The sequence below is a fragment of the Lathamus discolor genome, chromosome 10 (assembly GCF_037157495.1).
Source record: "Lathamus discolor isolate bLatDis1 chromosome 10, bLatDis1.hap1, whole genome shotgun sequence".
In the NCBI taxonomy this organism is placed as follows: domain Eukaryota; kingdom Metazoa; phylum Chordata; class Aves; order Psittaciformes; family Psittacidae; genus Lathamus; species Lathamus discolor.
In genome coordinates, this window is record NC_088893.1 from 19,464,647 (window position 1) to 19,490,164 (window position 25,518).

Genomic DNA, 25,518 nt, shown 5'->3' on the forward strand with positions numbered 1-25,518 from the left:
TGAAGCGTTTCCTGGAAGAAACTGCAAGGACTGTGGAGCGGAGATAAGGCAGTGCTGGTATCAGGCTGGGAACACGCCACTGCAGGGCCCCTACCCTGCAGCCACACCAGACACGGTGCCTCCGGTGCTCCATGGTGCCAGGGCATTCCCCAACGGGCAGCACCACAGTCCTGCTGTGGGAAGGGCTGGAGCCCTGGCCCCTCGGACACAGTGAGGCTGATGGGGACCCTTGGCACTGAACCTGAAAGCAAAGAGAAAACCTTTTCCCCTTTGCTGTAACAAGGGGTGCGCATGGAGGAGATGGTGATGGGAGGAGTTTTGGGCCAGGATGGCAACACTCTACTCTCATTGCCTCTATACCTGCCAGCATCGCTGCGCTGTGAGCAAGGGACTGGAGTCACGAAGCAAGAGCTGCTCGCTGGGGAAGCAAAGGGCAAGCAGCTGATGGGGCATCCTTCCAAATACTTTGCTTTTCTCTTTGCACCCCGGAGAGAGGAGCAGGGCAGCAATCCCTCTGCTCCTGGGGTACAAAGGTACACTGTCCTCAGGGGACTCCTGTTTGGGTGCTGAGCACACAAGCAGCATTGTAAATACCAGTAAGGGCCCAGTATCAACTCCCCACCAGGGAGTCTCCAGTAACGGCCAGCCCTGCGAGGCTCAAGCCAAACAGATGCTGCAGAGGAGGGGATCCAAACAGTTAAGGTTTCCTGTTAAGCCCCACGGCTCTATTTATGACTTTAACAGCAGCCAAGACCTTAAAGAAGAAGCATTCCTGGGGCAGGAGCCCCTTTCTTCTTGCCCCCTGGCCTCGCTCCAGCCTATGGAGCTATGGAGTGATTAATGGGGGGCTTCACTCCCATGGAGAGCCAGGGCTTCCCACACAGTGGCACCGGTGACATTAACACAAACCGGCTTTTCTCCTGCCGGGAACAGTGTCTGGGTTATGTTGAAGGTCAGGAGCAGCCCCCCCGCAGCCTTTCCCCGTGCTTGTGCCAAGGCAGCTCCGGAGGCCAGCACAGACCAGCCCCAGACAGGGGTACCCCTTGCACAGGGCTCTGGAGGAGGCATTAAAGTTTGCCCAAACAAAAGCCTGAAGCGAACAGTTAACTTCAACCACTACAACGTGGTGGGGGCAGCAGGGAGGCAGGGACAGGCCAAGGGGAATGGCTTGAACCTGCCCGAGGGGAGGCTGAGCTGAGCTCTTAGGCAGAAGCTCTTCCCTGTGAGGGTGCTGAGGCGCTGGCACAGGGTGCCCAGAGAAGCTGTGGCTGCCCCATCCCTGGCAGTGCTCAAGGCCAGGTTGGACACAGGGGCTTGGAGCAAGCTGCTCCAGTGGAAGGGGTCCCTGCCTGGGGCAGGGGTTGGAGCTGGAGGAGCTTTGAGGTCCCTTCAACCCAAACCAGTCCAGGATCCATTGGGCTTAGATTAGTAAATGAAAGTGAGGAAACAGAAGCAGAGTGAACTTACCCCATCAAAGGAAGTTTCCAGCTCCTTTGAGTCCTCTTAATTCCACTGAGACCTGTACTTCAGTCACTGACCCCGTTTCTGCACTACCAAGCTCACCCATCATGCCTTCTGCAACAGTTCATCTTGATTTCTGTGCCTAAAGTGATTCATGATGAGCCCAGACCTGCTTTGCTCAGGGCAGCTAACCTGCTTGGGAAGGTGGCCAGGAAAGGGGAAAGGTGCGTCTGGGAGGAGCAGCACAGTCGAGTTCGGGGAGAAACACCCCAGAACCCTCCTACCCATGGAGGCTGCTTGTCTCCTATGGGATCAGTGCTTGGAGCTGCCCGGATCCCAGCCTGCTCCAATGATGGGGACTGAAGGAAGTGGTTTGGAGAAAGGGAGAAGCGCTGGATCCTTGCGGGGAGGGAATAGCCACGAGTGGGAGCCTGGGGCTGACCCGCTTGGCTGGCAGCTTCCCCCAATAGGGTTGGGGTGAAGAGAGCTTCTGCAACCAGCCCTTGTGTAGCCAGCAGCAACACCAGGCTCTGAATCATGAACCAGCCTTTGTGAAGAGGCAATCCCACAGGGACAGTGCTTATTTATGGCTTTCCCTGGTCACAAACAGCACTATTGTGCGGTTCCACTTTGATCTTTTCCTGCTGGAAGTGATTCCGTAACTCCAGTGCAGTCAATGGAGTTTCAGTGACATAAACCAGTGTGGGAACAGCCTCTCGCTGCTGGGGAATGCATAAGGCAATTAAAACTTCCCCCGTCCTGTGCAGCCATGCGATCACATCCTTCCTACCCTTACATCGGCTCCCGGGAAGGAGAACTCCTTTGGAGCTGCCTTTATCTCCCTGCCCGCAGTGTGCGGGACAGGGACCAGGCGGGTCATTCATTTCACTTGGAAACTGGGCAAAAGGTCTAATCCCTATCCCAACATTCAGGCACCAGAAAAAAGGCTATTTACATTTGACTCGAGAGCACTAAACCCAAACCAAATAAGCAGCTTTTCAGTGTGTCTGAGAGAATTAACTGTTTGCAGTGAGGAAACGCAGCCAGGGTGCACAGAGCCTGCAGACCCACAGCTCCTCTCCATACCCCCATCACCCCATCCCATCACCCCATCCGTGTCCTTGGCTACAGCACTGGCTGCTCACTCATGTGCTCAGGAAACAGAGTTTACAGGACCTGAAACATCTCAATCCAGAGAGGCAGATTTAGAGGGGTTTCACTCAAGCAAATCAGCCTGAGCCTTTTGAGCTGTTAAAGCTGTTTCCTCACATTCAGCTCCAGAGACCCCATGCCCTTGAGTTTTGTAGTTTCCTTCAGGAAAAGGGGGTTGGTGACAGAAGATTTGCACAAGGAAGCACCCAGCAAAGTTTGGAGCGTTGTCCCTAACCTCCCCTGCAGAGCAAAAAGCAGTGTCTGTACACAAGGTTTAGCCGGCTTTGAGGCAGGGATTCAAATCATCTTGTGACAGTGTCACTACATGAGAGTCTCCACTTACAGCGGGTAAGGGAGCATCAAACACATAAAACTGGTGGGTATTAATTGTGCTGCATTACTGGAAACCATCTGCTAGTTTAAATGAAAGCTATTGCAGTGATGAATGCGTTTCTGACGTGTGCATAGAGGCTGGCAGAGGGCATCTGGGGATTTGGTGGATTGCTTGCGGAGCACTATTGTGTTCCTACCCTCCTCCTCTTCCCAAGCTTCCCGCAAGCACACGATGGGACAGCAAACCCGGGAGGAGCTGCTGCCATTAAATGCAGCTCAGGTACCACTGACTTTTCCCCAACTTGGCCAGCGCGGCAGCTCCTGGGAGACCACGGGCTATGAATTCCTAATCACTGCTGTAATTAAAACCGGAGACGGCACCAAGCCAGCCTCCGTTAACCTCCGCAAGGCTTGCATGGGCACAGAAGATGAGGAGTGGGATGAAACTTCAGTTCCCCTCCTAAAGCCTGTCTGGATTGAGGTTGGGCTCAGCCAAGCAGTGGGACACGAGCTGATCCTGGCAGATTGGGCTCACATAGACAGGATTGTCGCTGCCCATGGCAGGGGGTTGGAAATGGATGAGCTTTAAGGTCCCTTCCAACCCAAACCACTCTGATTCTATATGTTTGTGTGCATAGACACACAAGTATATGCTTGGTATGTTCTCAGCCCCACTGGCCCACCAGCCTCCTCGTCGGCACCCCAACGCCAAAGGCAGGGCACAGACAAAAGGGTGCGAATCTCCAAGCAACCCAGAGGAGCTGCAGTGGCCTCTGCTCGCTCCTGCTCTGCTGCTGAGAAATGCATTTGCAAGGAAATGCATTTGCAATACACGAGATCTTTGCAAGCATCCACTAAAAAGGGAAAAATGCTCACAAGGAGCTCGATGTCCTGAAAGTCCAATTTTACCGAAAAAGCACAGTAATTGCACATAAATAGAGGCATTTAAAGTATCTGAAATATCTACAGCAAACCAGCCCCTTGCCAAGAGGAATTATTCAATAAATAATTCAGTGGCTGCGCTAAGATCTTACTTTACATGTTTGTAATGTTCCAAAGAGCAAAACCCACCACCCAGCTGGCTGGAAATGCTCCATACTCGGAGCTACGCCACCAGCTCATCCTTATCGCCATGCCTCGGGTGCACCTATTCAGCTGCTGGTTCCAAACCCCCCAAAAGCTTCATCCTCCAGTCCCACACCTCCTCCCTGCTCTTGGGCTCATGGATCTGAGCCAACCTATAGATATCTTTCGCACCCCTCAGCAGTGGTACCCTGCAGCCACTCATGTGTAAGAAAAAGAAAGAAAAGACCAGGATCCTGGTCCAAATCTGCCACTCAACTGGATACGGAAGCATTAAAAGCCCGCATGAGTATATTGAAGTTTCCTACCAGAATGAAACACTCTTTGATGTCTCCGAAGTCTCTCCATTCCGTGAGTTACAGCGATGCGAAAGCTCCTCTAACAGCCGAAAGGTCCTTAAAACGTTACCCAGCACCAGCATGTGATGAACGAGTCACAAGGTTTCATTCATCGGGATGAAAACACCAGCCAGTTGGCCGCAGTGGTTGCAGAGGATGAAGCTCAGATGGCAAAACCCACCTGGGGTACTTAACCCTGGGTCCCTCATTACACTTGTCTCATCCCTCTCATCCCATTGTGACTGCTGCGTGCTCTCACTAAGCAGGCTCCTTCAGTTCCTCCAAGCTAAAGCCAGCCAGAATGAAAAGCAAAGCCCCAGAACTGTTTGGTTTTCTGTCTATTTGGTCTTTTGCCTGCAGCTCTATCAGGATGGCTCCCTCAGCTGTGCCAAACCCAGCTCCGGGCTGCAGAGCTTCCTCTGGGAGACCACAGCCTTATCCTTCCCTGCCCACTTCCTAGGTCAGGCAGCACCTGGAACCAGGGAACAACACCTGGAGGTGACTAGAGCAGGAAAGAAATTGTCTTTCAGCCTTATGGCAGAGCTTACAGGTGCCAGTGACTCCTGTGCAGGTTGCTGAGGCTTATGTTGATAGCTCGTATGTGCCATCATGAAGTGAGGCTGTTTCCTGTCCCTGCTCTTGCCAGGGCTGGGGTTCAGCTGTGGAAGCTGCTTGCAGAGCACCTGCAAAGCTCCCTCTGTCCCAGAAGTACCTGGGATCCTTTGTAAATCTCAGCTACTGTCAAGACGGGGTTTGTTGGTTTGGGGTTTGTTTCTTTCAATGCTTGGGGTTGAGTGACACTGATGGGTGCTGGTCCCATCTTCCGTTCTCGAGCACTGTGTGACAGGCAGCGAGCAAGCAGTTTAAATGAGTCTATAAAAATAGTTATCTGGGGCAGAGCACAAAGGGAAGCGCTGAACGGAGAGGCAAGGCAGCTGCACCCCGACAGCCCGATCGGCGGAGCACAAAGATGAAGGTGCTGTGCACAGCCCCTGATGGCTGTTGCCAGGCAAAGCTCTGACGTTTGCCTTGAAATATCAACTGGATTTCACTAGAGCTCAGCACTGGTGCAGAGGCTGTGCTCCAGTGAGGAACCCGGGAGCCTGCAGGTTCTGTGACAGTGGCAGCCCACACAGGCTGCGATGCTCCATCACATCCCAAGCTATGGACGGATGGCACAGCGAGTCCTGCCAGTGCAAGGAGCCCTCCTGCCTGCAGTCCCTGGTGCCATTCCCGTTCCCACCTGGCCATTCCCAGGCACCAGCACAAATATTTGTGCATTGGCCCATGGAATGGTGCAAACCTTTCTGGATTTGTCGCTGCTGTTTCTTTTGGCAGCAGGACCAGAAGGAAGCAGGTTCTGAATAACACTGAGCATCCTGCATGGCCACTGCTTTATATTCAGGCAAGCCCTGGGAATGCATCACCGCAAGTGACATAGAAACCTAAACAAGCTTGTAACACACCTTCCATAATGCTTAAGCGATGCACAACAGCACGCTCAGAGCTAGTGCTGCAGAGGAAGGGAAAGAAGGAACATTTGGTACACCACTTCCCAGCCATGCATTAGCCCATGCTGGTTCACAGAGGGCTCAAACTGCACTGAAACTCTTCCTTGGTCAGATCTCAATTTCATGTGGCCTCCTGTAATAACAGCACTCACACAGGAAGTGTTTGCAGCAGGGCTGAGCAGGACAAACTGCAGCTGGCGTTGCCTGCAGCCATGAAGAGAATGGAAATCCATCCCATTGCTGTCTGCAGGATGCTGCCCATGCAGTATCCCACCAGAGATGTAGACCAAGGCTGAGACCTGCTAGCTTGTACCATAGAACAGCTAAGCACTGTCTTTATTATAAGGAGCAATTCTCTTTAAGCCAATGTGAAGCTTGAAGAGCTCCAAAACAGAGTGACCTGGCACTGCACCAAAAGCAGAGCCATAGAGTGAGCAGGCTGAAAGCCCCTCTGCCAGCTGCAAGCCCATCAAGTGTTATGATGGTCACACTGGAATCTGAACCTGGAAAATGACAGTGAAAACAGAGCTTAAACAAAGTAACAGCAGCGTCATGATCTAACTACGATAGATACAGTCGCATCCCTCAGATAAGCTAGCTATAATTAGACCAGGTTAATTACAAATCAAGTGCCTTGCGAGCTGTAGTACTGCTCTGAAGGACCTTGTCCACGCGGATGGGAAGGAGCAAGGGGACCCCGAAGGTGTAAGTGCACACGGAGGGAGCAGGGGTTTATCCAGACCCTGTGCACACGCAATGTGACCACTAAAACCAGGCCCAGGCTTTGTCCCAGAACAAATTACCAGCTGATGAGGAAGGCTTTGATTGGGGTTTATCAAGCAGTGCGGTAAGGGGCAAGGAAAGAAAGGGGCAGGTCTGCTGAAGGACCTAAGGAGAGCAGCTCCCTCTGGGCTGCAGGTGGGCTGCAGGCAGAGGGACAGGCAGGGGGGCAGGCAGCAGAAGCCCAGCACGGAGCCTTGCCCACTGCCAGGGCCCCGCGCCAGCAGCCTGTGGTGTCACCGAAACACGGTGTCCGCAGCCAGCCAGAGCTGCTCGGAATGATCTCTGCAGGTTTTCTGTGCACGAACCATCGCGGTGCTGTTAAAGGAACAGGGCTTCGTGTCCCTGTGGTGCGTGCGAACACCGGGCTGGTCGCTGCAGAAACAGCCACAGCATCAGGGACTGCTCTCACCTCCCTGATAACAGCAAATAACCACACTGATGGGTGCAGAAGTCTTCCCAAGGAGGACATGCAGCCATACAGTCACCTTGGTGGGTGTACTCAGTGCCCAGGCCATACAGCTCCAGGAACAAGCTGGGAACCTCCAGGAGCATTTCTGAACCCCCTGAAAGCGTCCTTTTCACATCCCCAGCACAACCTGTATCAGCACGCCAAAGGATGGGATGCACCAAGGACTGGCACACACTAAGGCAACATGGGGAGCAAGAAGCCACACTCAATATCCACAGCAAGCATTTGATGCCTACAGAGGTTTCCACACTCTGTACACAACTCCATTGGTGCTGGCACCCCATGCAACAGCAAGCTCTTCCCACATGGATGAAGCACGCACGTGGTTATGTGCTTGAAGGTGTGAATCCACAGCGTTTGGTTAGGAACCACCTCACTTGGTACGTTTAACGCATACGACCTGCCACCACAATGTAGCTTTGGCAGGGGCATAAGTCAGCCACCAGCACCAGAGACCCCACAGCAGTGACATCCATCATCAAGAGCCCACCTCAAAGTCTGGGGGCTTGAAACTCAACATACCAGAAGCCTAGAAACCAGCGGGGTGTCATAGAATCACGGTTCTCTGAGCACCCTGTGCCAGAGCCTCAGCACCCTCACAGGGAAGAGCTTCTTCCTAAGAGCTCAGCTCAGTCTCCCCTCGGGCAGGTTCAAGCCATTCCCCTTGGCCTGTCCCTGCAGGCCCTTGTCCCAAGCCCCTCTCCAGGTTCCCTGCAGCCCCTTTAGGCCCTGGAGCTGCTCTCAGGTCTCCCCTTCAGGAGCCTTCTCTTCTCCAGGCTGCCCCAGCCCAGCTCTCTCAGCCTGGCTCCAGAGCAGAGCTGCTCCAGCCCTCGCAGCAGCTCCACGGCCTCCGGACTCTCTCCAGCAGGTCCACATCCTTCCTATGTTGTGGGCTGCAGAACTTGACCCAGGACTGCAGCTCAACCGCAAACAAACGAGTTTTCAGGTCTCTGCTGAGCTCCTGCGATCGGAAACAAGCCCTTACACGTGGGGCCGGGGGTTTGGGACAACAAAGCCCAAGCCAGCAGAGCCCTCCTGGCCCCGGGGACCAGCCTCCACCTCTGCATCCAACTGCCCCTGTCCCCGCTGTGCGGGCAGAGCTGCCGGTACCCGGGGTCCCCAGGCCCCGGTATGTACCCCTGGGGATGGAGCTCCCCAGCCCATGCAGGACAGGGGCCGCTGCGATCGCCATCCAGCGCCGGGGCTCTCCCCCCTCTAAGATCGGAAACAAAAGGAAACTGCAAGAGCCACAAACTCTCTGGTGCTGCGGCTTCGCCCGCCGCACCGAGCCCCCCCCCCCCCGCAGCTCTGCGCAGAGGGATCCCCGCATCCCTTATTGCGGGGGCCTGAGGGGGTTTTATCCGGCCCCCTCCCCGGAGCCCAACAGCGGCTGAGCCGGGGCTGGGCGAACCCCGTCCCGCACCGACACTTTCGAGGCTTGACCATGGACCCCAAGCGCGCACTTACCGGCTCGGGAAGCCGGTTCCCTGCTCTGCCCCTGCCCGCCGTCAGCTCATGGCTGGCGTTGTGTCCTTGGTGAGGAACTGCTGACTGCAGGCCGGCCCACCCCCTTCCCATCTGCAAACTGCTGAAAGAAGTTAAGCTCGGCTAAGATCAGCTTAAACGGCATTAGCAGCGGTGCCCCCGTAACCCTTGAGGCACCGGATGCTCCGCATCATCCGGCCGTGGGAGACTTGTTCTGCGATGGGCAAAGCTCATCCCTTCTGGTACTGAATATTGCATGGGTTTGACACATCCCCGGAGCTTTACAGCCCGAGGGGAGGGCTCTGGATGTAGAACAGCATACAGCCTTCCTGCGAGGGCTCGGTGGAAAATGAAAGGCAGCATCACTTTATGGGGAGGTTTTGGGGGAGAAAAATCATCATAAAATGAAGTTTCTGGCACTTAGCAAGCCTGCGTTGCCAGTCCTAGATTAGAAACTTCACAGCTTGAGTAGAACAAATGTAAATCATCTGAATCAGTAAAACAGTAAGGGGAAAACTACTGCCAACATAATCTGTATATATATATATATTCTGATCTTGAAGGTCCCTTCCAACCATAACCATTCCATAATTTTATTGCTACACGCATTAAAAGCAAGGGAAAAACCTGTCATTTAAGCCAAACCTTTTCCTTTGTGTTAATTTACACTGACAATAACAAAACAAAAACTTTGTGGTTCCTTTGTGGCAGTAAAATTACCAATGTTTGAGATCTGAGAGCTGTGCCTGAGACGTTTCTCTTAACCAAAAGGACATTCCTTTCAGCTGAGAGCCAACAGGCCGCCTGCTTCCAGCTCGCCACCTCTGAGCAGAGATAACACGGGGTGTGTGGCACCAGGAGCCTCCTCACCATATCAGTGACTGTTGAGTCCTTCCCAGAATTGGGGCACTTGAGGGGTCCAAGGGTGGATACCTGCTCTGGGCATGGGGAAGTTACTGTTCTCCTCACCTCTTCTTTATCTGCAACCATGTGTAGGCTGGATCTCCGCAATCACTTGGCTGAGCACAGGGGGAGATGCTGTCTGAACACTCTATTACCATAGTTAATAAAGTTCCTGTCTGACCCGTCCTAAGTTGTACTTGCCGTACTGTGCACAAAGCAGACTTTTCCAAGAACACGAATGAAGAGAATTTAATGAGATCTCAGGCAAACATCCCTCCTTTGGCTCACATGTGGGTATGCAGCAATCAGCCTTTCATTCATCAACTCACCAGGGTAGAACTGGCCTAAATGGTCTGCAGGTGTAAATCAGCATCACAGTGCTGGTTTAACGGGACCTCAGCAACATTCGCCAGCTCAGATTCCTGCCCTTTGTCCCTCAAAAGCCACAGCTTGGCAGAAACTGTCCTCAGGAGACGATTTCAGCAGCCCCAGGGCTTCAGTGCCTGCAGCCACAGGTACAACACGGCCGTGTTCATCATGGAGCTCCGAAGGGATGCGGGAGTACTGATTTGGAATAAATATGGGATTAAAACCAAGCTGCTGTGCTGTGTTTATTCATAAGAGCTCTTCTCTCAGGCTCCTGTTGGTAAGGGATGCTCTTGCGCTTCAGTGCTCTCTGCCTTTGAACACTCAAAGTGAAATCACTGACACTTCCCCGGACAGCAACAAGCAGTGGTGGTTACACTGTCTGGATCTTTTTAAACACCCGGTTTGTTTCCGGATCCGTGTTTATTTTGTTAACTAAAGAAGCAATCGGGCATATGCTTTTTGGTTCCGAGTCACTTCCACCTTCCGCTTTCACACCCTGCAGCTCCCTGTGCCTGGCACTGCTGTAACTGGCTTTTGCTCTTATTTCCGCCGCGGTTTTCAAGCCCCCATGGAGACATTCCTGTCCGTGCTACATTCTGCAAACTCTCCCCAAATCTCTGCTGCACACAAGCGAGTTTTCAGCTCGGAGATACAGACACCTTCCTGCTGCCTCCTTCCCCTCCAGCCCCATGCCCTCCTGCAAAAGCAGCCTTTAAACCTCCCTTTCTGGCCATTGTAAGACTCTGAAAAGCGTTAAGAGGCTGGAGCAAGGTTTCAAAGGGTTAAAGGGGGGAAAGCCCTCAGACAGCCCATTCTTCAGTCTCAATGACCCAGAGCTTTTGCCTTTTCAAATGTGTTTAAGCAAATAAAGCGAATAGAGGATATGCAAATGCCTTTTCCGAGAGGAAACACAGCGCTGAATTGTTGTTGGCAGGTCAGAGCATCACACCACCCTCAGCAGCCTCTCAGCTGCCGGGATTTGCCCGGCCCGGGGGGAGGCTGCACAAAACCCCCCTTTCAGGCACAATAAAAGCAGGGCTCGGGGAGAGGGGGCAGGTCCCTGGGGCTGCTCCCTGAGGGGTGCGGGGACCCCCACGGCAACGCGCACCGCAGGTTCCGTCCCTTCTCCAAGGTCCAGCGGGTATCAGGGTTGCGGTGGCCTCTCCCGAGCAGAGTGCGCCCAGCCGGGGGCTGGGAGGAGATGCGTGAACAGTCAGTAGAAGGGGTGGAAAAAAAGCCTTAATTAGGTCATTTGGAGCTCTGGAGAGTGGTTTTACCTAAAACTGAGCCGCACTGGAGATACCAAGTGAAATACGTTCAGCATTTCAAGAGGGATTCTAACATCACCACAGAATCCCAGCCTGGTTTGGGTTGGAAGGGACCTTAAAGCTCCTCCAGCTCCAACCCCTGCCACACGCAGGGACCCCTGCCACTGGAGCAGCTTGCTCCAAGCCCCTGTGTCCAACCTGGCCTTGAGCACTGCCAGGGATGGGGCAGCCACAGCTTCTCTGGGCACCCTGTGCCAGCGCCTCAGCACCCTCACAGGGAAGAGCTTCTGCCTCAGAGCTCAGCTCAGTCTCCCCTCGGGCAGGTTCAAGCCATTCCCCTTGGCCTGTCCCTACAGGCCCCTGTCCAAAGCCCCTCTCCAGGTTTCTTGTAGCCCCTTTAGGCACTGGAAGACTGTCATTATGCCTCCCATCCTTCCTACCATCACCAAAACCTGCAGCAGCAGTGAACACTGTATTGGAGTTTGGCCACTAGAAGATGCATTTATCCAGGTGACCACCTCCGCCACAGACAAAAGAGGATAAAGATGCTTCGCTGGGGTTGTTAATTCTCTGGATCATCTGGCATCTGACCACAGGTGCAGCATTCCCATCGACAGGAGTCGCTGCTCCCTGGACCAAGAGACACACTTGACCTCAGTGATCACAGCCGCCACCTCCTCCAACACTGATTTTGCAGCACTACTGTGCAGTTGTGAAGTGGAAACTGCTCACTGCAGTTTGCATGCGGTGTTCCTGAGATTGTATCTACACCACAGCAGCCACATCGTTGAGCAAATGGAAATGTGAGCTGCACTTTTGCCGCACCATAGCGCACAGCTCTAAATATAAAGACTTTTCCTGCCTTGGCCGGGGGTTTCCTGACGAGATGGTGATTTCCACCGGGTGACACTTTTCATTTTTGACAAGTGACTCTGTCTTCCTGTGGAGCAAAAGAAAATGACTTGGACGAGGTGGTTGGATTCATCTTCTTTCCACGTTTTGGACAGTGGTGTACCACAGAGCACGGAAGACAGAAAAGCACCTTGTGTGGCTCACGGGGGAGCTTTGGGGACAGCAAATGCAACCTCTGGGGTTTGAGGGGAAATCACTGCAGGGTCTTACCTAAACCCGCCTGAACTGAGCCCACTCTGCATTTTTAGCCGTACTTTTCCAACTATTAATATATTTATATATAATTATATAATGCCATTATATATTAATATATTTATATAAATATATAAATATAAAATAATATAATTGATAACATTAATTAATGCTATTAAGCATTGTGGCCACATCATGCCCAAGGAGAGCACAAAGCGAGGCTGCAGCAGGGAGCATGGGGATCAGCAGCAGGGAGCATGGGGATCAACACCAGGGCCCTGAACTACCCCTGTGGCTTTAAAACTCTTTGCAGACTAAAAATCCCTCCTCCTCTCATCCTCACCCTCTCACCAGCAGGCACCAAGTTTTCCTTAGCAGAGTCTCCAGTAGAATGGTAAAATACCCCATCTATTTGAGAAACCTGCTCTAGTGGAAGGTGCTGCTGCCATGGCAGGGGCTGGAACTGGATGAGCTGTAAGGTCCCTTCCAATCCGAACCACTCTGTGATTCTATACACAGACCATAAGGAAGAAGCTGAATCAGGCACAGCCTTGGCCTGCTCCCTCCTCACCCTCACATCACCTTGAAGGCTCCATAACAGTGTTTATGGTCCAAGGAAGGCTCAACACAGTAAATAGGTTGTCATCAATAAGCGCTGGTAGCCCAATGCAGCAATCAAGCCCAGCCCAGCAGAACATCCACCTGTATCACGCTGTACAACAAGTTCCTCGGAGTCTCCAAAGCAGGGTTTGCGCAGACTGAATCAGCACATCTGGGAAGAAAAGCTCCTGAAGAGCCCTGCACAGCTCACAGCAAGATGCAAGGAGGTGCAGGAAGGAGCACGAGGGCTCCCACTCGGGTTTCATGGATCTTAGAGGTAGATTGTACCATATTCATCCATATTTGAAAGCCACATGCTCTCTGATACACCTCAATACACTCGTTTCTAGGGTAAGAGGGGATCCGAGTTCACAAGCCCTCTTGTTCAGAGGGAGAGGAGGAGAGGACAAAGCAGTTTGGATACTGGTACCTTCCCAGAGGGAATAATGCTCAAAAGCTGCTGGAACTGAGTAATTCGGGTGCCCTTCTGGTACCCACAGCCCTGCAGGGATGGCAGCAGGGACAGATGGACGCCGGTGCCAAGGAGCTGCTTTGGTTTGGCATGATAGCACAGGAGACAGAAATAGCAACGATGGAGGAAACTCATTACTTGCATTGATCCATCACCGAAGAACACATGCAGAGCACTCAAAAATAAAGAAATGTATTAATAGATGTTCTTCTCTCCTGTTCATTTCTGGTCCGGAGGAGAGTGATTAAGCCGACTGTTTCGTTTGGGTTTGTATGAAGAAATCACCTAACAAAGAAAGGAAAGAGCTGCCCTGGATGCCTGTGCATCCATCAAGAGGCAAACGCCTGTGTCACCATTGCTACCCTCACTCTTTCAGTCTCACCCTGGCATGCCTCCAGTTAGCTCGCAGTTATTCAGGTACTGACTGCCACCATGCAGTGATGAAGGAGGAAGATGCTGGTATTGCTCTCAAAGAGCTCTCATAAATGTACTAACAAGGGAAGGTTTGAACCCTGTGGTGCTCTTGCAGCGTTAGGTGACGTCAAAACGAGGGCAGTTATACCCTCCCTGATGTAATGCTGTATTTCTTTGTTCCTGGCTTGCTCCCAAGTCAGCTTTCCTGTTCCTGTGGGTATTCAGTTAATGCAGTTTACCATCTGTCTTCAAAGCTCTCCTCCTCTTTTCATTACTTGAATATATTTGTAATATCCATAGTAGCGTGGAGGCAAGAATCAAATCAATGTCTAGATTAGTCCAGAGCAGCAGAGGAAAACCTCTGCGTGCTGTCTTTCCCTGCAAGCAAGCTGGGAAATCCAAATACATTTACTCTTTCCTTTTGATGGTATCTAGCAACTGTTCAAATGGAGCAGTAATAGAGGGATGGAGAATAAAAGTAACTAAATATACCTCAAATAACCCAGCTTCGCCTCTTGTGCAGCAGCCAGCACTCCATGGGCTGAGCAGCCCTGGGCGCCTGCGGTGCTTCACACTCAAAGCACAGCAGGAAATGTTTCTTCTCCAGAGCCCTGAATTCCAGGGCATCCTCAAGGACTCCTATGCCACAGCACGAGAGCCAGGAGCAGGGCTGCAGAAGTCCATTGGAACGCCAGATGAACCTCCTGCACTGCGAGGTGTTTGGAGATGTCCTGGTGGGGAGAAGGGACGCTGGGGTGGCAGAATTCCCTTCTCACACAAGTGCCTCCAACACTGCCAGGAGAGCAAACCCATTTCTTCCTCACTGCCAGGCAGGACTGACACAAAATGAGGGTGGAAGAGAAGTCATAGAATCATAGAATAGTTCGGGTTGGAAAGGACCATCCCGTTCAGATCATCCAGAAAGATCATCCAGTTCCAACCCCCCCGCCATAGGCAGGGACACCTCACACTAAACCATCCCACACAAGGCTTCATCCAACCTGGCCTTGAACACTGCCAGGGATGGAGCACTCACAACCTCCCTGGGCAACCCATTCCAGTGCCTCAGCACCCTCACAGGAAAGAATTTCCTCCTTAGATCCAATCTAAACTTCCCCTGTTTCAGTTTGAACCCGTTACCCCTTGTCCTGTCACTGCAGTCCCTGACGAAGAAACTACAGTCCCTGAAGAAGTCCTGAGAAGTCTCTGGGGCTCCTACTTCTACTCAAGGGGAGTGGACCAAGGGGCGAACTGTGACCTCCTCCTACTTCAACCAAACCATCCCAACGTGCAGATCCCCATGGGAATGTGTTAAGTTTAATTTAACTATACCGCTGGGCATCCATCAGGCCATCCAACTCTGCACATCAGGAAATAGCTTTTTCTTTCTCTGGCTTCTGCCATTATTGCATTGAGTTGAATATTATAGACCTGCCCTCAATCAGTCACAACCCTTATAACTTGTGCCAGGGTCTCACCACCCGCACAGGGAAGAATGAGTGTGACATTAAGGGAGGCCACGAGTCGGAGCTGCGGCGGAGCGGACACGTGCTTTGGGGTAGTGGGACACACAAGGGAGATGGGTTTGGAGACATCAGAGTAAACACAGAGATGGGAGGCGCAGGGATCAATACCACCGGGTGGATGCAGAGGCCCAAGAGCAGGCGCTTGCACAGGAGACCTGATCCCTGCAGGCTGGTTCTCCTGTTGTCATAAGCAAGCCTGGTTCATCCAGTCACACAGCTCAGAGCCATCCCTGGGGCCTTGGAGCTCAAAATACAGCAACAAACACTTGCCTGCAGCCTTGGAGCAAGTCCTGCTTCCTGACTCACCCATGTGATTCCCCCTGGGCCATATTTGCACAGCGTGAGTTTTGCTCCAGCTCAGAAGCAGCTGATCCAAGCTGCTGATCCCAGCAGCTGAAGCCCGCTGACCCTGATGGGAGCCACCAGGATATTTTCAGACACAAAATTCAGGGCAGTGATTTAAGGTCCCCATTTTTTTTTCCCAGTATGAAACACCCCTTTTCATAACCAAAAATATCAGGTAGGTGTGCGATTAAATAATGACAATGCTTTCCATTCTTGGCTCTCCTGCCCTGACTATTCCATGGAATCACAGAACACCAGGTTGGAAGGGACTTCAAGGATCATCTGGTCCAACCTTTCTTTGCAAAGCTTGGAAGTGTCCAGCGTTTGGGGATCCACCACTTCTCTGGGGAGATTATGCTAATGGTTGGTTGTTCTCATCGGGAAAAATCAGTCATTCACCTAACAACACGAAGGTGCTGTCTTTTAAAATCGCTTTTCCCCTTTGTTCTTTTTCCCCTTGGAAGTGTGCCTGCCTAGAGGAAAGATGTTTGATGGGTCAAGTGGAAAACAGCAGAGACACTAACACTACCTTTCCTTAGGAAAGGCACTACACCCAGATTCAAAGGACTGGGGCAACCTGGTGTAGTGGAAGGTGTCCCTTTCCATGGCAGGGGGCTGGAACTGGATGAGCTTGAGGGTCCCTTCCAACACAAACCATGTTGTATGATTCTGTATGACTCGATCTTGTACCAGTGCAGCAGACCACGTTAAGCTAAACCTTTATATACCTTACAGAAACCCTCCCGTTTCAGACTCACATCAGTTTTCTAATCCAGACGCACTGAATCATTACCTCCTGCCCACGAAACAGCCGGAATCACAATCACCCCCTGTCCAACAGCTGTGATGCCCTAGCACACACGGTACAATGGGCAGGCACCGTGAGGCCCAAGCACACACACGTATCCGAGCCCGCTGCCCTATTTCACATCTCACTACAGACAAAAGGTGTCCTTACGAATTTCCAGGGATGGAGCAAGGGAATAACCCGCAGGATGGTTCGAGCGGATGATGTAACGCACTCGGCAGCGCCCGCGGCACCGCGCCGCACGAAGGCCGGCGGATCAGCCCATTCGCATCCCTGCCTTTCCCACCCTGGAGCGCCCGCGGTGCCCCTTCCCAACGCAGGGCCGGGGGAGGACGCGGGGAGCGGGCGCAGCTCCCGCAGCTCGGGCCGGGAGGGGACCGGTTGGAAGCGATCCCCGCACACAGGGGTCGAGGGTGAGGTGGGGAAGGGGGGGATCAGACCCCGTGCTCCGGGGTGGGTTTATGGAGGGGGGGGGGGGGTCACTCACCCAGCAGCATCCAGCCGGAACCCGCGGAGCCCAGGAGCGGGGCGAGCATCCCTGCGGCGCCGCGCCGCCGCGCGCACTGCGCACCCGGGCGCGCGCACTGCGCACCCCCCGCCCCCCGCGCAGGGCGGTATTTTTAGCCGCGCACCCGCTGTCCTCCCCCCGCCTCCTCCTCTCCTTCATCCCCTTCTCATCCTCCCGAGCTCTCCAGCTCCATCCGATCGCGGGCAGCCGTGCGGGAGCATCATCACCCCTCCGCAGCGGCCAAGAGCGCCGGGCAGGGCAGCGACAGCAGCCGTACCCCTGCGATGGATTGTAGGGGATCCGCACAGGAGCGGTTCCAACTCCCCCGACCATCAGCGATGCCGAAACACCCGCAGCTCCATCGGCAGAGCCTGCCAGACACATCAGCACTGCTTCTGGCTACTTTAACACCCTAAAATACAGCTAATGGGTACTTAACACAAGGAGTCAAACTCCGTTTGTGATGCTAAATGTATGGGGAATAGTAGGTTTGTGTTCTTTACATTCCATCTTCCCCCCAACAAGCCAGTTGTAGAAAAACTGATCTCCAAGCTCCGTGGTACAAGAAGGGCTATGCAGAATAAAAGGCTTTGGAAGGGCTGCACCAACAGTGAGAATACATCTCGCATCCCTCTGACCATCACAGTGCAGCAGATAAGCAGCACAGGAGTGGCAAGAGGTAGAAGATACCCTGTGTCTTTTTCCCCCCAGCCTTTTGAGGGACTAACATGGCAGATCTGCAAAGCAGGCCGAGCTCCACGCTGCCATGTGCGGCTGCTTAACTCTTCATGAGCACAGAGCAAGAAACACCCAAACCATGACCTCCGTGTAGCAGGAATTAGCCCTGGTTCAGGTACGATTACAGCTGCCCAGGACACATATTTCCTTTGAAGATAACAGCTTTTGGTTTTCTTAAAGGTGAGAATGAAGTTGGTGTAAATGAATTTCCATTTCATGGCAATTGGCTTTTCCCAATGTGGTTTCCTTCTGATTCACTATAGAAATGACTTTAAAAGCTTTCCCGTACACAGAGGACCAGCAGCTGACTAGAACTGATGTCACTTGTGCCAGGGTCACCACTGCCCACTCCTGAGAGCTGCTATAAAGTCACCACATTCATTTTACTCAAGGGCTATTGGGCTTCCAAGAGCAATAGTCTCAAGTCAGAAAACCACCTTCAAGTATCGTAACAAGTGAGCTGGGAACCACAGGCAAGTGTGTCTGGTTCTTCAGGCTACAGTTCTTACAGTAAATGCCTCTGCAGCAATTGTGATTTCAGCTACAGCTCGTGCCATAAAATCAAATAAACCAGCTATAAAATAGGACTTGGCAAATACATCTACTGCAACTCATTTCATTCAGGAGTAAAATAGATTATAGATTAACTGCTGCACAGTCTATTTTACTTAAGAGCTTTCATCTGGCCTACTATAAGGCAGAACAGTTTCTACTCCACTCTTTACTTCCTCTCTGCAGGAAATTGTGTTGGAAAGCTGTTAACACACCTTGTCTTCTGCAGGCTACACAGGTGCCTGTGTTGGAGCAAGCCCAGGCTTCCCCTTGAAGCACCAGTGTTACTTGCCGAGCCCTGCCTCTGGGCTCCTGAAAACCTCTGTTAGGTGGTAATGACGATACTTGAAGCTCACTGATAGGACTGATTAAGTTGTCCCAGTGATATTGGGACCTCTTGGTCTTCCAGGAGATGGACCTTTCCAAGCAATACTTCCCTAGGGAAGCTGAGGGACCAGTGGAAACTGGTTCAAGTGTGCCAGCTCCCACAACTCCACTGAACAGGTTTACAGCAAACAGATTTGCATGTGCAGTTGCAAAATGGGTCCCGAAAACACCTCTCCTCCATCTAACAGAGGGGTGAAGACCACTGACAACAAATACCACCCAGCCCATCATGCCCTTGCCTTGGGGAGCCACAAGGTGTCTGTCTGTCCTCTGCAAAGAGCAGCTTTCCTGACCTCATCTGCAGCAGCTCCCCCAACTCTGTGCAGACTAAGAAAAGACAAGTGGCTTCCTGTGTTTCACCACAAGCTTCCTGCCTCTCTGCGAAGTTCTCATGAGCCACCGTCTAATTCTTGGTTTTAAAGCCTTCAATAGCTTTCTGCTTCTCTGTGCACTAGAGCCCAAGGCAAGGATGGCCCAGCTGGCTCCCAAAAAGCCAAATTACACTGTTTTCTGAAGTTGTTCACACCTCAACAGCAGCCACTTGAAGTGCTCCCACTTCATGTCCATCAACTGGGATGCTAGTAATGGAAATGCCTTCAGAGGCAGCACTGTGACAGATACCCGTCATTCTGATGCTGAAATTTTCCACAGTCAGAAGCCACTCGGAATCTCTTGAGTCACCGAAGTGCCCCAAATCACTACTATGCCACAGAGCTGTCTCCTGCAATGGATATACCTTGGGCTATCAAGAAATTTAAGCCACAACCACAGGCCAACAGCAATCTTCCTTACAGCCAGAGCAGAGGACGCCATCAGAAAAGACTGCCCAAGGAATCTGAGCCAATATCCCCGCTCTAACTACATGAGATTTTCCAATTCACCCCAAACCCCATTACTACCAGAAGAATCCCCTACTCTGATCCTTCACAGCTTTGGCTGGGTTATAGTGAGCACAGCACCTCCCTGTGAATAAATCCAGAGTGGGTCCAACTTGTTGCTGCAATTAGGTGCAACAACAGTTGTCTAGCAGAGAAGAAATATCAGTTTCTTCTTTCTTGCTTGAGTACATTTGTGTGCCTATTGAACAGTCCAGCGCAATCTGTTTGCCCCAAATAACACCCATATAAAAATAAACCTTAAGGTTCTGCTCTGTTAATTCTTTTCAAGATAGATGCAATATATATCAAGCTGCAACTTGCCTGATTTTTATTGCAGGTTTTTCAGCCTCTCCTCATTCCCAACCAGCTGGTAAACAGTCACTATGGCAGCACAATGCAGAGTGACTCAGCACTCCCCCACATTTCAGAAGCAGCTCTGTCTGCCCTTTGGGTTCCTCATGAAGATAACCTGATAACCTCACCTTCCCTTTGTTTCACTGCAGAATTAGGGTTTTTAAGGTTCTTCCCTTGTGTCATTCAGCATTTATGGAGGGAATCAATGCAGCAATCTGCAAAGTAAAGACCACACCTATCCAGGATGCTATTTCAGCTTTCCTTTTATGTTTATCACAAAGATGCTTGAACTGCCTTGGCAGGGACAAGAGCAGTTCACTTCCACTAGAGCAGGTTGCTCCAAGCTCCTGTATCCAACCTGGCCTTGAACACTGCCAGGGATGGGGCAGCCACAGCTTCTCTGGGCACCCTGTGCCAGCACCTGAGCACCCTCACACTTGGCCTTGAACTTCATGAAGTTTGCATAGTTCTACCTCTCAAGGTCCCTCTGGATGGCACCCTTTCCTCCAGCACATGATCTGCACCACACAGCTTGGTGTTGTTGATAAACTTGCTGAGGGTGCACTCCATCACACCATCCACACTGCTGACAAAAAGGTTGAACAGCACCAGTCCCAATATCTATTCCTGAGGAGCACCACATGTCACTGGTCTCTACCCAGACATCAAGCTGCTGTCTACAGCTCTGCGACTGTGACCATCCACTCAATTCCTTGTCCACCACAGCCATGTAATTTGTCATGTCTAAAACCATGAGAGAGTTTCAGTGAGATATTGGTTTATAAATAACCAATATTGATAGCAATGAAAGCTGCGAAGCCCCTGGCTTTGACTGCCCCATGGCTAGAAAGGTGTGAGCTCTCTCACCAGGGCTTTTCCTGCAGCTGAGGTATTTGTTTTACCTTCTTCTGACATGGCATAGTACAGGTGCATAAGATGGCCAGCTGAGGATCCCAGTTCACTGTTTAGCTTTTACTTTCTGAAGTTGTAGTTGACAGGCTTGCAGGAAGCAATATATATGATACCGGTGGGAGGGGTTAAGGTGCTTTTCCAGTACAACTGATAGAAGTTGAAATAGTTTCTCCAGACCCGCAATGCAAAAATGCACCCGAGCAAGAATCACTTATTTTTCTGCAAAGCTCCTCAAGTGCCTTCCACTTCTCACTCAACTGATCCCGAGCCCTCGCAACCCTGATATCCTACAGGAAGGCCAGGAAGCCCGAGGCCCTTCCCGCTGTGGCTTCCCAGAACGGATGATGGGACCATCACTGCTGGACCCAGGACCAGAGAGGAGCCTCCAGCACCACGGACAGCGGCGGCTCCGAGGGTTGGTGGCTTTAATTAAGGAGCCCACTCTTCACCTCATTAAGCCACTGACACTGGTGATGGGTTCCCTCCTGTGTTCCATGTTACATGCAGGTATTAGAGCCAGCAACAATGATCAATGTATTACCTTGGAATTTGGGCTTGTTCCTTTCCCATCTTCTGCACCAGCTTCCAATTCAGCCATTTTAGTTGTTTTCTACCTGTGGAAGAGAAGATAATTATGTTCATGCTGTACTTCCCAATGGTCATCTCATACAGATAAATATGGGCCTTTGACCGAGAGCTGCAAGATAGATTGTGTATGCCAGATAAGCAGAGGACATATTTACTGGAAGGGCAGCACGCAGACCAGTGTGGCCCAAATCAAGATGAAATTACAGGACTGACATTATAATCAACTGGTTTGCATCTCATAGTCAAAAGAACAGTACAAATTGCTGCTGAAAGCGATACTAACATTCTGTATAGTGCCACTCACCCTATCTGCCTGACCTCGGATTCATAAAGAAAGATATTTTGTCTAAATGAAGGTCAACCCTTTGTAGTCAAAGACAAATATTCCCTCAAGTCAGTAGAAACATTTACTTTCTCTGACCACCACAGTACTTAAAGCATCCTCAGCTTTTGTGTTTTCCATTTTAGCTTGCACAGCTTTTTGGTATGTTAGCAGCTTTCATTTAAACTCTATTTCTGTCAGTGTGTATCTGTCTTACTGACAAGCAATCAGTTACACTCAGGGAGCCATGAGGACTAACTTCTCCCTAAGACATGTGGAGCCAGGAGCCAAGCACAATAACACGCCTCATCTCACCACTCAGGGCACAGTCCCATGGTATTCCAGCACAGCAAGCAGGACAGACCTCAGGGTGACAACTGAGGGTCATAACAGAGCCCAGACCATCACTTACATACACGCTGTAGAGGTAGTCCAAGGTCAAGAAGCCAACCCACAGGCTGGGGGCCAAATCAACAGATCCACACAGCCAACCACAAGCTGTTGCTGAACTGGAGATCAACCTTCTTGCAACACAGGACAGGAATAAAGCCTGCTGGGACTGAGCTTAAATAGGCTCCTGGGTCTATGGGAAGGGTGTGGGCAGGAGCCCAGGTGAGGCTGGTCAGGACCATCAAAGCCTGTTACTGCACTCAGCACTCAGGTGTTTAGAACTTTCTGTAGCAAAAGCTGTCTCTTCATGTGTGACTCTAGGTATTTGGCATAGCAGAGGCTCCACGTGATACTGTGATAGCACTAATTAAATGTCTTTTGTCTCTTAAGCTTTCACATTAAAGACATTTCATCTGGTAAATGCATATATATATATATACACACACACAAATTGCTATTCTTGGACTCTGAAGCAATTTACCAAGTGCAATTTTTTTAGTATGCATTATTAATTTAATCAAAATTAATTTATACGTGACTGTTAGCTGAGATGAATGACCTTAGTGCCAAAAATCTTCCTGACCGTAAGGAAAAGGCTGGAGACAAAACCTCTATTTCACTATTGACAGGAAAAATCAGTTGATTGCCTATGCAAACTAGGAAAAATAGGCTATTTCATTTTGAGGATACAGAATAACCAGCAGGCATTAGATTAGAAATGGTATAATGACCTAGATTGTTAGTTTGGTTTCTGTTAACATTCATTGATCGTCAGACACTCTAAACTATATCCATATTTATTATGGAACAAATTGAGATAGCAGAATTGGACAGAACTTGTTTAATCTCATAACTCTGCACCAGCTATGCTGGAATCACATGAGGCAAATGAGATATTCAGCTTCACCTCTTCTGGCTTAGGGGACATACAGTTTGAATCCAAAAGGATGCTGTCAACAGACAAGAGCAAAGTCTGATTACACTTGTGGTGCGGTCAGGAAGGACTAGATCTGCTGAAGGAAATACTTGCACCTCCACCAGACTGGGTATAAAGCATCAACTGCTTTGTAAACACAAATATACATTGTCACGGTCTTTGAACCTTCCTTAAGCAAAACCTCTTTGGGTTTGGATAACGGAGAAACACCGGTGTTGTGATTCAGCTTGCGGCTTCTGAGCCACACCTCTCAAACAAGCAAATGACAAAGCCATCATAGAATCATAGAATCATAGAATAGTTCGGGTTGGAAAGGACCTCAAGATCATCCAGTTCCAACCCCCCTGCCATGGACAGGGACACCTCACACTAAACCATCCCACCCAAGGCTTCATCCAACCTGGCCTTGAACACCGCCAGGGATGGAGCACTCACAACCTCCCTGGGCAACCGATTCCAGTGTCTCACCACCTGGGCACATGTAAGTGCCACCTCTTCACAGTGTTTTGATGGGAAATCTCAACTTTGAGTGGAATTTCAAAGGATAACTTGCATATAGGAAATAATTCTGGCCCAGGTTTTGGATGGAGGACTCACCGGAGTGTAATGGTTTTATACCAACTGCTAAACTACCTGTGCTGCACGTTCCCTTCTCCCCAGCTCTGAATGAATGTCAGGCGGCGGGGGGATGACAGAGCTGTTGTTACCAGCAGCGCTGTGGTGTTCCAAGGTTGTGCACTGGCTGTAAAGTGACAGACTGTTTGTTCACGCTGGTGATTCACTGCAGTGTCAATCCTATCATTTCAAAAGCTGCCCGGCTCCTTTCCAGCTGCCGATGCTGCACGGGGAAACAAAGCACTCTGCTTCCCCGGCCCAGGCAGGGAGAGGGATGCCCTCATGACCCAATTCTGCCGCTGAACAAGGATGTGACCTTGTCAACAGCGGCAGAGCAAGGCAATGAGCTTTCTGCTTTGTGCTCTCTGATAGCACTCCCTTTTGCCCCTCTGGTTTTGAGGAAGCTGCCATCTGCTGTCAGAAGCTCTTGCAGGCAGACACAGAGCTGAGGATGGAGCCAACGCCAGTAAAAGCAACAGCAGTCCAAGAGCTGCAGAAATAGCCCATTGAGGGTGCAGGCTGAAATGCATTTTATATGACTTCTTATTGCAGTCTATCATCCCACGTGTTTTATTTCATATATATAGCTCGTACTGAAATGGAGCATCTTTTAAACAAGCATTTCTGTGCAGGCAAGCAGCTATTTAAGCTAATCTATCAGGGCTTTCAATGACATTTGCCTTCTCACTATGACCAACTGCCAACTGCTTCTTTGTGTTGGTTTAATGAAGAGATAGAACAGGTCATGTAATTTTGATAATAGCATGGTTAAGAATTTAGGAAACCGTTCAAAAGGAAGGATAAAAGAGGTGAGAATATCAAAGCCAAACCTCAGTGGGGCAGGAACTTCGGAAGTGTTGTTGGAGCATGAGCACAGAGCCCACTTGTGCCACATGGACAGATCACTCTTTACCAAGGAAACAGCAAAAGTGGCTGTGAAATAGCAAATCTTTCATTAATATTTTGAATCAAAGAATGCTTCTCACAAGGGAGCAAAACACAATTTACAGTCAGCTAAAATGGAGGTAATAAAAATGAATCCTAGTCTGAAAATTTAGATGCAGAACTGAACTTGCAGAAGGGGGATGTAAGTAAAATCACAGCGATAAGGGGTTTGGAACACTTAATTCAAAGGGAAAATGCCATTGCATGAAACAATTAATTCAGAGCAATAACTCACAAGAGTATGTGTCATCAACAGGGTTTAAAGCCAGAATTAACAGAGCAAAAACCCTGAATTGCTTAATGTTCCATGGAAAAGGAGGTGGATGTAATGTGAGAAAACATGAAGTGATGCCAAGGACTCACTGTAGCTGAGTATGGGGTGCCCAAGTAGATCTCATACCAATGAGTGACTGGGCAAGAAAAGGGCACAGAAACCTCAGTGCTGGTGAGCACAGACATGCACATGAGAAACAGCATCACTAAAAATAGCAAAGGGCTCTCTATGAGTCTTACTCAGCATAGGATCACCGTGGACCGTCCTCAATGGCATCAGCTCCGTTGTGGGAAAGGGTAATAAAATATTCTGAATTGTTTAGAAGTGATTGGAGTACAATAAAGATAAATTGTGTGTAATGGCTGCGTCGTAAATACTGTTTAAGGGTTGGATTGCTCCATCTCTGAAAGGGCACCGCAGAGTGCAAGGGGGTGCAGGGGAGACGGGCGAGCAGAGGAGCTTTCTGAGCCGGACATGCTAGGAAGAGGAGTGGTGGAAAGGGCTCCGCAGTCAGGAGAGGCAAGAAGAAGGTGAATAGCAAGTGATAATTCCTTAGCTCTCAACATAGAAAGGCCAGAAAAGGATTTGGTGAAATTGTCAGGCAGCAGCTGTGGAGTGTAATGGAAAGGAAAATGGTGGCCTTTGGACCGCCATTGAATGACTTAGAAATGAAGCAGCTCTTTTGAGAGGGCTC

At 50.7% G+C, this 25,518-nt stretch overlaps 1 protein-coding gene and 1 long non-coding RNA gene across 4 annotated transcripts in view; both read right to left on the reverse strand.

The window, feature by feature from the left end:
• Window positions 1–8,675, reverse strand: part of ACSL6 (acyl-CoA synthetase long chain family member 6) — a 37,463-nt gene extending 28,788 nt beyond the window's left edge. Inside the window, exons 1-2 of one of the 3 annotated variants that reach the window (XM_065691041.1) lie at window positions 7,653–7,697; window positions 1,468–1,603 (exon numbers count right to left, since the gene is read on the reverse strand). The gene's annotated coding sequence lies outside the window, so the exon portion shown is untranslated. Of the gene's footprint in view, window positions 1–1,467; window positions 2,558–7,652; window positions 7,698–8,597 lie in introns of those variants that run through there. The other 2 variants (XM_065691039.1, XM_065691040.1) reach the window with 2 other exon arrangements.
• A 3,033-nt stretch (window positions 8,676–11,708) lies between these two features.
• On the reverse strand, window positions 11,709–22,186 carry LOC136020173 (uncharacterized). The gene is made up of 3 exons (XR_010615231.1): window positions 22,076–22,186; window positions 21,295–21,367; window positions 11,709–12,095 (listed from the first exon to the last, which is right to left on the reverse strand). It is a non-coding gene; the product is annotated as an uncharacterized LOC136020173 (long non-coding RNA).
• Window positions 22,187–25,518: the final 3,332 nt, after the last annotated feature.